The following is a 14,241-nucleotide window of genomic DNA, read 5'->3' as shown; positions in this document are numbered from 1 at the left end:
TTGGGGGGGGGGTACAGGGGATCAAACTTGGGTCCTTGCACTTGTGAGGCAGGTAGCGGAACCACTGAGCTAAAAGCCTGGCCCTATCTGCTAATTTCTTAAACTCTCCTGGCCTACTGGGGTATCTGGATTTGAATTGGGCCACGTACTTACTGGAAACTGCTGTTCATATCAAGTATCTGTATTCTGCATAGCACCTGGCATTCTAGTGGCATTAACTTTTTAATTTTTCCTAAAACTCTCTGTAATATTTTAGAGGTTAAGTCCTTGGCTGAGTGAGAAACCCTGGAAATCCCCTAGTTGCTAACTTTTGGTTTCAGTTTGGTTTCACATTGTGAATTTTTATTTTGTAACTTTGGGCAACTACAGCACAGGAGCCTGATCACTCCTTGTGCTTTGCCATTTGGGAAGATAGCTCCTCCCATTTATTTTGGTTCACTTTGTGAATTTTGGGTAAAAATAGTGCAGGGGCCTGATCTCCTCTTGTGCTTTGCCATTTGGGGAGGTAGCTTCTTTCATTTGTTTTGGTTATGGTTAGGGGGTCACCAGGAGGGAATGTGAGAACTTCTGAATAAATGTGTGGGTGAAAGAGTTCTGGATAGTAGAGTGAGTGGAACAAGCTAGTGAACAAGACAAAGGGAGGAGGTGCTTGTGCTGGTTAAGGAGTCCTCCCTGAGTAGCAAAATTTGTGTGCAGTCTGTCACAGGATGTGTGTGGTCATGTTTAACAAAAGCATCATGGGTACAGTATTCAGATCTGTGTTTAGCTATAGCCAGGATCCTTTGACCATGTGCAGTGGCTTCTGCTGATAAGGCCTAAGCACAGTGAAATGAATACCAGGGACCAGGTCCCTAGGTGGGGCTCTCCATGAAAGTAAAATTTTACCCTTTGAAACTTGGAGTTTGGAATGATTAGGAACTTTTCCATTCTTGCAAAATCCTCAATATGTGTTCCTTCTTTACCTGGCTTGGAATACTTGGCTTCTTTTTAGGTACAATTTTCTTCATCAACAAACTTATTTTGGCTCCAACTTTTTATAGATTTTTTTGGGGGGGATGGGAAAAATTCAATTTTTTAAATTATTTCTTCTTTTTCTTCTGGCTCTCTGAGGAAAGCAGCCACTAGTAACCATCCCACAGCATAAATGTCAAGTTGCTTTCGCATTTCTTCTGGCAAATCAGTTAGGCAACCACCTGTAAACTCAGCTATCTCACAAATCTTAGACACAATATAGGCAAATGTTTGGCCAGAGATTAACACATGTGGCCTGTAGGCTGAGTCCTCATTCCCATCTGAAACTTCCTGAGCCTGGCCTTACTCTCCACATTCCTTTTGAGCATTCTGATTTTCTGGGCTCTGACCAGGATTGCTTATCAGGCCAGGATGGGTGGCACATACCTATAATTCCAGCACTCTGGCAGGCTGATCCAGAGGGACTGTATATTCAAGGACTTCCTGGGCAACTCAGGAACTTAGCAAATTCATATCTCATAATAAAAATGTTAAAAGCACTGGGGGTAAAGCTCAATGTGAAGGCCCTGTGTTCAATCACCAGCACTTCCCCAAAATTCCAACCCATCTGTGCTTATCTCATCAAGTTATTTGCTAGTCTCCATCTCCAAATGTTTCCTCTCACAAAGCAAGGTGAAGACCCGTGAACCACATTGTCAGTATAGTCAAGCAGGGAGCCCTATACTGTGGTGTCAGTTTTCTGTACTGTGAGATTTATGTCTATTTGTTGGCCCACATACTCTGCCTCAAGTTTTAGTGTCAGGCTAACACGTTTTCTTGGCAGTGAGCACCAACCTTGGTAGCTCCAGTTGTCCAGACTCCTTTCTCTCTCTCTCTCTCTCTCTCTTTCTCTCTCTCTCTCTCTCTTTAGCACTTTGAAGTCCTCACACCATATCATATCCATTCTCTAGTCATGCACTGAGATTGGTCTTCACTTGGTAAGACAATCAGTCCCTGTATGGGTGCCAGTTATTGGAGGCTGATCAGACACCCAATCACATGAACTAGTGTATGGCAGTCAGACTTAAACAAAAAGACAAGACTAGACCTTAATGAAAAACTGGGAGTCCAGGACAGTAAGAGCTCTTATCTGGCTAAGACACCATCTCTTGGAGCTTCCCACTATTTATTGATCATGCATCTTTCAGAAGAGGTAATGGGTGATACAGGGAAGAGTGAGATGGAGAGAACTGACTTGACCAGGGTCATAGCAACAAGGAAACTATATATTCCAATATGAACAGATCATTGATTAATGGGAAAATTGTTTCTTCCCATGGACTCATTTTTGCCTCTATAGGAGTTTTCTGCACTAGTCATACTGCCTTTAGCTGTGCTATTGTCTTGCCATCCAAGACATCACAGCATCAAGGATTACTGACACTTCTATTCTAATCAGTGGAGTAGGGGTTGTTTTATTCATATGCAGGCAGAGCATTGTGTGCTAATAGGCACTCAGTGTTTTACTATGAAAACCCAATTAATGAATTTGTACCTTGCTCAGGGTTGTCTCCATCATGTGCCTTCAAATGAACTTTATATATTGCAAATATACACTAACGAATAAAGCTAGGAAACAAGAAATGTAAAAGTTATATTCAAAAGGCATAATTGTCAAAATCTGTCCTCTTCCTTCTAACCATATATTAGACATTGATATCATGGAAAGACCAAACATCAGCTTTCCCAATACTTTCCTGTTGCTGGGCTTCTCAGAGTTTCTGTGGCTGAAGAGGTCCCCCATTTCACTGGTCTTCCTCTCCTACATCCTCTGGTGAGGAACAGCTCCATCATCCTCCTCTTCCTGGTGGACCCCAGACTCCAGATGCTCATGCTCTTCTTCCTGGAAAACCCTTCTGGTGAACCTCAGTGTGACCTGTGCCATTGTGCCCCAGCTGCTGAGAAATCTCTGGGGACCAGACAAAACCATTGCTTCCTGGATCTGCATCATGTAGGCCTATCTTTTTAACTGGAACGCCTATGCTGAATGCATCCTGCTGGCCATGGTGCCCATTGATCGCTATTTGGCCATCTGCCAGCCACTCCAGTACACTCTCATCATGCATCCCTGGGTGTGTGTGCAGATGGCATCTGCCTCCTGGTCCAGCAGCCTGGCCAATGCTCTGCTCCAAGACACTTTTACTCTCCATCTCCCCCTCTGTGGGCACCACACCCTGGACCACTTCTTCTGTGAGATATCTGTTCTCATCAAGCCGGTCTGTGGGAACACCACTGCTAATGAGCAGGCCTTGTCTATTGGAGCCATACCATTTGGAATGGTGGCTCCCTTGATAGTGCTCATCTCCTACACCCTCATTGGCAGGACTGTACTGAAGCTACCTTCCTTGCACTGAAGACAGTCAGAAGGCAGTCAGCACCTGCAGTTCCCACTTGCTGGAGGTCACCATGTACTTTGGATCAGGCATCTACATGTAATTCCAGCCCCCAGGCAAGAGAACACAGGCCAAGTTCTTGTTATTCTTGTACTGTGTTATCACCCCAGTGCTCAAACCACTCATCTACACCCTGAGAAACCAGGATGTGAAGAGAGCACTGAAGAGGATCCTGCAATCCCCGAGTGGGATGAAGTGTATAAAACACAGATGATCTTGGCCTGTCACCTGGAGCAAACAAATAAACACATCAATAAACACTGATATATCATTTCTGCTTTTCTAAATGAGCATCTATAACCTACCTCAAAGAAAACAGTTCCCCTCTCCAAATATTAACTAATTAATAACCAGAAAAATTTTAAGCTAGAATATTCTTCCTTTTGAAATCTAATATAGAGCCCTTTTCCTTTTTCTTGATCCTTCTCAAATATTTACTCACAATAGACACAATGGGCTTCCTGGTCCATTCATCTATAGAAAAAGAAAAAAAAAAGAAAAAGATACCTGCTTATCCATGTTCACTATAGTCAATACTCACAATAGCCAAGGTGTATAATAAAACTAAGTTCTCATCAAAGGATAAATGCAAATAAAATGTAGTGTGTATGCAAAGGAATATTATTTTGACTTACAAAAACTAGTTTTTCCATTTATGATAATATGGATCAAATTGGAGAACATTATAATAACAAGCAAACTAAACTAAATGGAAAAGGACAAACATTTCCAATGCTCACTCTATGTGCAATATGAACAATTAACTCCTTAAAACAAGAATTATAGCAGAAGTTACTCTTTGAGATAGTGAAGAGATGACCATTAAAGAATATTTATGTTACCATGGCTTTGCTTTAATACATTTTTAAGAAAATCTGGACCAGAAAGTTAGGCAAATTGAACTTTAAAAAAATCAGCCACCTAATGACATGAACAACTCTAGTCCTCATATTCAAAGGAAGAAGGTTAGTAAACATCTTTTTCATCTGATAAAGGCTCTGTATTTTTTATTTAAGTGTGTCTTAAAAATGAATAACTGTGACATCTTTTTCATTTTTTATTGAAGCTAAAATACTGATATTAACTAAGTGATGAGAAATAAATGGCAATTGAGGGCTGCAGATGGATAAATGTGAAGGATGATGGAGGGATCCTGAGTCTCAGCATGTTTCTTGTCTTTGGAGGGACTAGGGCATGTTGCCTACAGTATCATGCACCTCATTGCTCTCTGCTTGTTCACTGCTCTCTAAAAAAAGTTTCCTTGCCTTTGGAGGGGATATTTCATCACACAGAAATGCTTTTTAGTAGTAGTCAGATTGGGGAAATAATAGTTTACTTTGAAGTATAATAAGAGACTGTGAAATGAGAGTGAGGCAGAAAAGTGGCTGGCAATTGGCCCCTGGGCTTTCAGGTAGATGCATGACAAAAGATCACAGATGAAAACTGAAGCATATTTTCTGTGATGCTTCATCTTGACTGTAAACTTGATTGATTTGAGAGATGCCCAGGCCCAAAGACTCCTCTGAGACTCAAGGCAATCTCTTACACATGAACTGTAAAATTCGAACAGGAAATTGCACAGTCACAAGAAATTTTCTACAGTATAACCACTCTAATTCTAAAAGGAAGGGACAAGTAAAGAAAAAGGATTTGAACCAAAGAAACTGCAAAACCCAGTAGAACAAGCACTAAGTTTTGTGGTTCTACTTGTGGCATCCAACACACGTGGTGATGAGATATGAATTTCAGAAGGTTTTAGTGGACCCATCCAGTAACCTTTTGTCTTGCATCCCACATGGTGTCCCGTTTGGCCTGGCTCTGCTTGCTACCTGTAGTTTTCCTCAGTAGAAATTCCATTTTCCTGACATTTCTAACATCCCATGGTCCCCATGTACCAGTACATTCATTTTCACAGCTTCACACACCACACTCATAAGGACATTTTGTTTGACCTCCAATATCTCCTTTTGAAAACTCAGAGGAAGATGTCATGACTCCACAACTCTTATTTTGTAGATGTCTGAAAAAATGCCAGTATTGGATACCAACAGTAGCCAGGGCCTTGGGGAATAAAGCTATAGTGGCTTCAGATTGAATGTCCCTGAGTATAGTGAAATGAATCCCAGGAACAAATACTTGAGTAGGACTTCTGAAGCATGTGCCATGAATTCCCTTTTATAGCCTTGAACCTGTGGTGGGTAGGACATTTCTCATTCTTGAGATGCCCTCAAGGGTTCTTTCTTCTGATACCATTCAAAGTTCTTGGCATCCATTTAATGGTGCTTGTCTCTCCATCAACCACACACCATTTGGTTCCTAGGTAATTGTTGGGGTGAGCAAAATTTGTCTTTTTCAAATCTTTCTGCTCTGTTTTTTGGCTCCTGCATCTCTGTATACAAGTCAGTAGAACACTTATCTCTAAGTATTGGGCTGCCTTGTAATTTATTCTGCAAAATCGTTTGTTACCACCTTTAATCTCAGCCTTCACACAAAGCCACAGGATGAGAACAACATGTCAACAAATGATTTGTTACAATGTAACATGAATGGTCTCTAGTCAAATTCCAAAATAAGTCTTCATTCTTATCTGAAACTTCATGGGCCCGGGGTTTGCTGTCCACATTTCTTTAAGTTTTCAGGTCTTCTGGACTTTGGCCAGAGTTGCATGTCCTACTGGATATGTTGGCACAAGCCTGTGTTCCCCAGACTATGGCAGTATGAGAAAGGAAGATTAAAATTCAACACCAACCTGGGAAACTCAGCAACTTAGTGAAAGACCCTGGCTCACAAAAATACAATTTTAAAAGGGCTGGGAATAAAGCTCAATGTGAAGGCCCTGAGTTCAATCCTCAGTAACAGAAAAAATAATTTACTACCAGGCTGAGCCTAAAACATTCAAGGTCCACTCTGGTCATCTCTGAAGTATTCCAAACTCTTACCCCCACAAACCAGGCACAAGGCTTTTGGACCACATGGTTAAGGATAGTCATAGCAATGACACAATGTCTCTGGTATAATTTTTTATATTGTTAGCTTTTCCCTTTCTTGGACCAAATGTCTGACATTCTCAACTTAATGGAACACAGGTTTATTTTGACCACATTTTCAGTGGTTTCAATCCATGGTTGATTGGCTTCCAAGCAGAAACATCATGCCCAAAAGATATAGCAAAGCAAAGCAAAGCTCATCACTGCATAGCAGGGAGGAAGCAGAGCACAGAGGAAAAGCACTCACAAGAGTTATAACCTCCAAAGACACAATTCTAGTGACTGTTCTGCAAATGATCCCACCTCCTAATAACACATTCAGCTGTGGAAACCCTTGGGCTAATTCAAGAGGAGTGCATCAGTCTAATGATCCAATCACCTACCCATGAGTCTGTTAATGCAGTTACATTGGCAATTAAAATTAACTCACACACTGTACATAAGGAGAAAACACTTACATACTATATGTCTGAAAACAGGTCAGTACCCAAAATATATAAAGATCCCTGATATTTCTCAAAAGTGGACATTAAGATGGTCAATAGGAATATGTACTCAACATCACTAATCCAATGAAAAAATAAACGAAAGTCATCACATCATAGCACCTCACACTTCTAAAATTGGACACGACTAAAGACAAATGATAGCAAATGTTGGGCATGAAGGAAGAGAAGCCTCGAGCACTACTGGTAGAAATGTCATTTAGTACAGCCACTATGGAAAACATAATACAGATGTCTCAAAAGCCTAAACTTGTAAATGCCTTCAGTGACAGTTGTAACACTTTTGGATATGTATATAAGATTTATTTCAGGATCCTGAGGAGAAATCTGTACACCCTGGCACTTGCAATGATCAAATATGGAAGCAAGGAAAATGTACATAAATGGACAAATGAGTACAGAAATGTCATATAAAGATATAGATGCACATAAGGAGACAACACTAATTGTTAAAAATGAGGGAAACAATGTATTTTGGGACAACATCGATGAACCTAGAGACATTCTCCTACTTAAATAACTCACATACACAAAGATTTAAAAAATGCATGATCTCCTATATTTGGATTCTATTCAAGTCAGATCATAGAAACACAGAGCAGAATAGTCATTTCCATGGAAGGAAAATGTGGACAATGGGCAGAGGTGGATCAAAGTTCACAAAGTTCTAGTTATATATAAAAATAAGTTCTGAACATCCAATGTACTGTGTGATTATTACAATTAATATACACTCATATATGTGAAATTTCATAGGTAAGATGTTCAGTGTTTTCACTACAAAAATTGTGACTGTGTGAGATGATATGTTAATAACAGTTACAAAACAATCATTTCAAAATACATGGATATATGAAAACATTTCCTTGTAAATTTTAAATATGTAGCATAATATTAATTTTTTCTCTAAAAATTTGGGAAGTACTTAAAAAGTGATATTGAGTTATTTTCATAACCATTTTGGCTATTTGTCTACTTCATTTTGCAAAATTCCTGGTCATACCACTTGCCCATTTTCAATAAAATTATTTGATTTTTTAAATGTTATTTATAATTACTATTAATATTTTGATTTCCTTTTGTATTCTGGGTATTACACCCTAGCCAGATAAATAGTTCACTAATATTTTCTCTCATTTTATAGGTTGTCTTCACTCTGTTGACTCCTCCATTTTGTGTGCAGAAGATTCTACAGCATTTGTGATAGTTCTGCAAGCAAGCCTACATTCACCTTCTGAAACACAATGATATGACTTAAAAGGGACATTCACCATTTACGGATAAAGAGGAGTTGTGATCCCATAGAAAGTTAATACTAAACCTAAGGAAATCCACAGTCAGACATGATTAACAAGTCCAACAGACTGTTGCCAACAATGCAAGTCATTGAATTATTTTGTTGTTGCAAGCATTCTGACTCCAGCACAGAGGATGCCTTTCACAGACAGCAAGCACTCCCTTGCTCCTTCCTTGTGACATCTAACCTCCCTGTGGCCTCTGGTCTTGCTCCATTCTTCTTTCCCCACAGTTGTCACAGCTAATGTTCCCTGGGGATCCAGGCCTCTCTCCATGTACAAGTGAAGTCTCTGCATCTCCACAGCCAACTAGCTGGACCTGGTCCATGGGATTCTGGACAGATGAAGAGGACCTGAGACCACAGAAACTGAAGGGCCTTTTCCAGGGATCACATCTGTGTTGTCTTCCATACAACTGTCGGCACAAAAGGAGGTGAGTGTGATAGTGTAGATGTGGGCTTAGCCTATGCTGCAGACACCTTGTGAAGACTATCTCCATGGTAGGCTTGCACAAGCTCACCACAAGGCCTGGGATGTTCAAAGTCATTGCGGTCAGCAAGGAATTCCAGGCCAAGCCTGGCAGTTTTATGTTCTCCAAAGTTCTCAGAGGTTAGTAAATAGCAACAGTGGAAGAGTGGGTCAAAGCAATGGGTTTGAGGCAGGAGAACACCACGTGGGAGACATCCAGGTCTTAAACTCCCAACACCAGGATGCCTTCTGATTCTGGGAGATTCTTGACTAATCTTACTGTATCCCTGAGCTTCCACATGAGCCTAAGTATTTTCGGCCATTACCACACTTCTTCACCTTTGTGTTGACTCCAAGTAGCAAAGCTCTGCTTCAGAATAATTGAGGATAACCCAAGATCATCACAGTTTCATTAGCATTGTGTTTCACATACATACACATATGCACACCATGGGCTTTGGAAGCCATGCTGCTTTTCCTCTGGCCATATAAAGTGAAAAATCCCCCTTCTCAATGTGTGAGTGAAGACTCTAAATCAATTACACAGAGCACTTTTTCCCACCCAAGAACCAAGGAACAATCCCAATAAATGCCACAAAACATGACAGCAGACAAGGCCACTTTGAGTCAAACCTACTCTCCAATTTTCTCACCAGTCATTACCAACCTGAAGAGTGAACTTTTCTTTAATAAATCTCTGCCATTATTTCTACTTTCCTGCCTCCTGCTCATTTCCGTGTTTGAGAAACAGGAATTCTCCATGTACCTGGTGAGACTGACATCACCTGTGTGGGTAATTTTCCATGGGGAACAAATCACACTTGAAGAAAAGGGGGACATGGTATACATTTTTCCACCACACCAACATAAAGTGTGACATGATGAGAAATTAAATCTCTGATGACCTTTAAAAAAACTCAAGTTTTCTACAGAAATGACATATTTCTCCTTAAAACATGTTCTTTCACCTATAAGTAACTGTGAAATTTTTAAGCAAATATTCCCCTGTGGTGGCATCAGTCTGCCCCATGCAGTCTTTAATACTACAGAGCCAAGAGGACAGCACAGTTTGGCCACAGATAATTTTGAGCTTTATCATGATAATTTTATTTTGTCAGGGTCTTGTCTGCACCTCACACATATTTCTTAGAGCCAGATTATTCTACAGGAAAATAAATTAGGAAGGGAATTCCCTGTAGAGTGTTGATCTCCACACATGAAGCCCTGAGTTAATGGTCTCCCTGAACTGGCTCAGGTCTCAGAGGGTCCAATCCAGGTGCCCTCAGGAGCCCCTACTCATCACTCTCTCTCCTGCCTGGATTCTAGTCACTCTCACATTGCTCTCCAGGAAACTCCAGCTTCTGAAGAGAACCTGCCTCACTAGAGCCATTCCAACTTTCTCTGCTGGATGCTCACTTGTGTTTCTTCTTCATCTCAAAGTGAGTGAAGCTGGGTTGTTCTTGAGCAGGAGAGTTCATTATTTCTCCTCCAGTGAACTCCATGCAGGATCATCACAGAGACTCTCTCCCTTACCAGGTGAGTGTGGGTTCCTCTTGGTCTCATGCAGTAAGATCATAGGAACCAAAATGAAATCACTAAGGAGAAACTCTTTCAAACCCTATCATCACCCCCAAGCCTCTATCACCATAGAAGATTAAAAACCTGTACACATGTTCAAAAGCCAGTGGTAAAAGAAAAACCAAAAGCAATTGACTCCCTGAGGTGACAGAGAAAATAATCACCATCCCTGCAAATACTGTTCTGCTAGCACACATGAAGCAATGCCCTGGATGTTAGGTAATGTACAGCAAAAAAGAATATAAAATTGGTTGTCTAGTGTCTTAAATGATGGTGGAGACCCAGATTGAGAAAAATGAAATTTTCACTGATTCTGTTGTTCCTGTACAAGAAAGCTATTGATTTTTTTTTCTGTTGACCATGTATACAGCTACTCTGTTCAATTTGGTTATCAAGTCTAGAAGATTTTGGTGCACTACTTGTGGTCTACTACATAGAGTATCATGTCTGCAAATAATGACAATTTGAATTCTTTGTTTTCTCTCTTTATTCCTTTTATTTCTTTCTTCTGTTTATTTGTGTAGCTAATGTTTCCAAAACTATATTCAACAAGAGTGGTGATAGTGGATACCTTGTCTTGTTCCTTATTTTAGTGTAAAGGATTTCAATTTTTGACCATTTAGTACAATGTTGGCTACTGGTCTTTCATAGGTGACTTTTATCAGGTTGAAGTTGAGACCATCTATTTCAATTTTTGTAGGGTTTTTTTTTTTTAATCATGAACACATGTTGGATTTTCTTCAATGCTTGTTCAGAATCTATTGAGAAGATTACATGCTTCTTGTCCATGGAACTATAAATATAGTGTTAAATTTATAGATTTGTGTATGTTGAACTATCCCTGAATCTCTGAGATTAATCCCAATTGGTCAGGGTGTATGATCTTCTTTTCAAAAAATTATTAATCATATTGTTACCTTTAAGGTATACAATATAATAAAATTCATCATTGGAAATTTGCACCTTTACACAATCCATCATGTTTTTTATTTTTTCCCCATTCCCCTGCCCTCACTTTAATCCCTCACTCCTCCCTATCTAAAAAATCTTTGTTTCCATTTCTTCTTTTTCTCATATTAATTCCATTACCTTCTTTCTTTTCACCTACCCCTCCCATTTCCTCTGTCCCCTGACAACTTTTCTTCCTATTTCACATTATTATACCTTAAAGTCCTTATTTACACTTTCAAATTCTCACTCTAGAGAAACTGTTCAGTATTTACACATGTATGTCCTGTTTATTTCACTTGAGAGTATGACCTCAATGTGAACCCATTTAGCTATAAATGTCTCTATTTTCTCATTTTTTATGGCTGAGTAATACTCCATTTTATATATAAAAACCCCCTCATTTTCTTTATGCAGTCTCCAGTTAATGGGCAATTGAGTTGTTTCCAAGTTTTAGCTGTCATGAATTTTGCTGGTATGAACATGGGTTCATATCTATCACTGTGGTATGATTCTTTTAATTTTTGGGGGAAGATATCCAGCAGGGAAATAGCTGGGTTAAATGGGACTTCCAGTCTCAGTTCTTTGAGGTATCTCCATACTGATTTCCACAGTGGTTTCCCCAATCTATACTCGCACCAGCAATGGAGTACGGTTCCTGTTTCCTCACAGCCCCAGCAGCATTTGTTATTGGTGATGGCAGCCATTGTTTCCAGAGTTAGGTGGAATCTCAGTGTTGTTTTTATTTGTATCTCTCAAATGACCAGTGATGTTGAACATTTTTTCATATGCTTATTTTCTCTTTCTACTTCTTTGTCTGAGAAATGGCTGTTTCAGATGCCCATTTTTGGATTGGGTCTTTAAATTTGGGATGTCTGAATTTTAAAAATTCTTTACATATTCTACATAGTAGACCTTTGTCTGAGAGACAGCCGGAGAAAAATATTTCCCACATTTTGGGTTGTCTCTTCACACTGTTGGTAGTTTCTTGCTGTGCAGAAGCTTTTTAGTAAGAAGAGACCCCACTTGTTGATTGTTTGTGCTAGTTCACAGGCAACTGAGGTTTTGTTAAAAAATCATTTCCTACACAACATCTCTTCCAGCCAATTTAGCATTTCTGTTTTAACATTTAGATCTTTAATCCATTTTTATTATAGTTTAGTGCATGAGAGATACAGCTCTAGTTTTAATCTTTTGAAAGTTAAAACCCAGTTTTTCTGGCTCCAATTATTAAAAAGGCTATCTTTCCTCAAGTGAGGGTGTTTAGCTCCTTTGTTGAAGGTGAGGTGGCTGTGTGCATCTGGAGTTGTTTCTGCCTCTTCTAATCTGTTCCACTCGTCCTCAGGTCTTTTTCTTTTTTGCCAGTACCATGATGCTTTTATCAGAGTAGCTTTGTAGTATAGTTTCAATTTGGGTGTTGTGATACCCCTTTCCATGTCTCTGTTGCCTAGAATTGCTTTTGATATTCTAGGTCTCTTATTGTTCCAATTGAATTTTTGGATTGTTTTCCCCAGATATGTGAAGTATGCTGGTGGGATTTCAATTGGGACTGCATTGAATCTATAGAGCAGTTTTGCAAGTATAATCATTTCCACTATATTGGTTCTTCCTACACAGGAGCCAGGGATGTCTTTCCATTTTCTGATATCCTCTTCAATCTCTTTTTTCAGAGTGTTATAGCTTTCAGAGTACAGTCTTCGATTTCTTTTGTTAGGTTAATTCCTGGGTGTTTCAATTTTTTGGATGCTATTTTGAAAGGAATTGATTGCCCTATTTCTCTCTCAGCGAGTCTGTTTTTTGTGCACAGAAAAGCTATTGATTTTTGTGTGTTGACCTTTTTGTATCCAGCTACTTTACTGAATTTGATTATTAAGTCTAGTAGAATTTTTGTGGGAGTTCTTAGGGTCTTCTTTATAGACTATCATGTCAACTGCAAATAATGACAATTTGACTTCTTTGTTTCCTATATTTATTCCTTTTATTTCTTTTTCTTGTCTAATTGCTGTGGCAAATGTTTCAAAATCTATATTGAATGTAAGTGGTGATAGTGGAAATTGTGTGATCTTCTTGATAATCTCCATTCTGTTTGCCATTATCTTGTGAAGGATTTTTGCATGAATGTTCATTAGTGAGATTGGCCTATAGTTTTCTTTTTTGGTTGCATCTTTCTCTGCTTTTGGGATCAAGTTGATGCTGGCTTCCAGGAATGAATTTGGGAGTATTGCTTCCTTTTCAATTTCATTGAAGATTTTAATGAGTACTGGCAGTAGATCTTCTCTAAATGTCTTGTAGAATTCAGCAGTGAAGTCATCAGGGCCTGGATTTTCTTCATTGGTAAGTTTTTAATTATGTTTTCAATTTTGTTGATTGATTTTTTTTTACAATTTTTAGGTCTTCTTCATTCAACTTTGGTAATTCATACATATCTAGGAAAATTTCCAATTCTTCTGTGTTTTCCATCTTACTGGCATATAGGTTCTTGAAGGAGGTGTTGATGATCCTCTGGATTTATCCTGGCTTGATTGTAATTTCACACTTTTCATTCCTAATTGCATGGATTTGGGTCTTTTCTTTCCATTTTGGGGGGAAGGTTGGCTAAATTTTTTCAATTTTATTATTTAGAATAATCATCCCTTTGCTTCATTGACTTTTTGTATCATTCTTTTAGTCTCCATTGCATTGATTTCTCCTCTGATCTTTATAATTTCCTCCCTTGTATGAGCTTTGGGATTGTCCTGCTCGTCTTCTTCTTGAAGCTTGAGGTTCAGTATCAGGTTGTTTATTTGAGCTCATTCTGTTTTCCTAATATAAGTTTTGACTGCTATGCATTTCCTTCATAAGACTACTTTCATTGTGTCCCAAAGAATCCAATATGTTGTATTGATATTTTAATTTAATTTTAGAAACTCTTTGATTTCTTCTTTAATTTTCTTTGTGAACCATTGGTTATTCAGAAGTGTGGTGTTCAATGTTTTCATTAAATTTTTCGAGTTTTTTTTACTATTGATCTTTAATTTCACCACAGTATGGTCTGATAACATATAGGGGATAACTC

At 38.9% G+C, this 14,241-nt stretch overlaps 1 pseudogene; it reads left to right on the top strand.

The window, feature by feature from the left end:
* Positions 1–2,672: 2,672 nt before the first annotated feature.
* Positions 2,673–3,643, top strand: LOC147822126 (olfactory receptor 2W1-like; annotated as a pseudogene).
* Positions 3,644–14,241: the final 10,598 nt, after the last annotated feature.

The sequence above is a fragment of the Heterocephalus glaber genome, unplaced genomic scaffold (assembly GCF_053883595.1).
Source record: "Heterocephalus glaber isolate CG9 unplaced genomic scaffold, H.glaber_assembly_v1.0 deba00001673, whole genome shotgun sequence".
Classification (NCBI taxonomy): domain Eukaryota; kingdom Metazoa; phylum Chordata; class Mammalia; order Rodentia; family Bathyergidae; genus Heterocephalus; species Heterocephalus glaber.
This window is presented reverse-complemented; position numbering and strand designations above follow the sequence as displayed.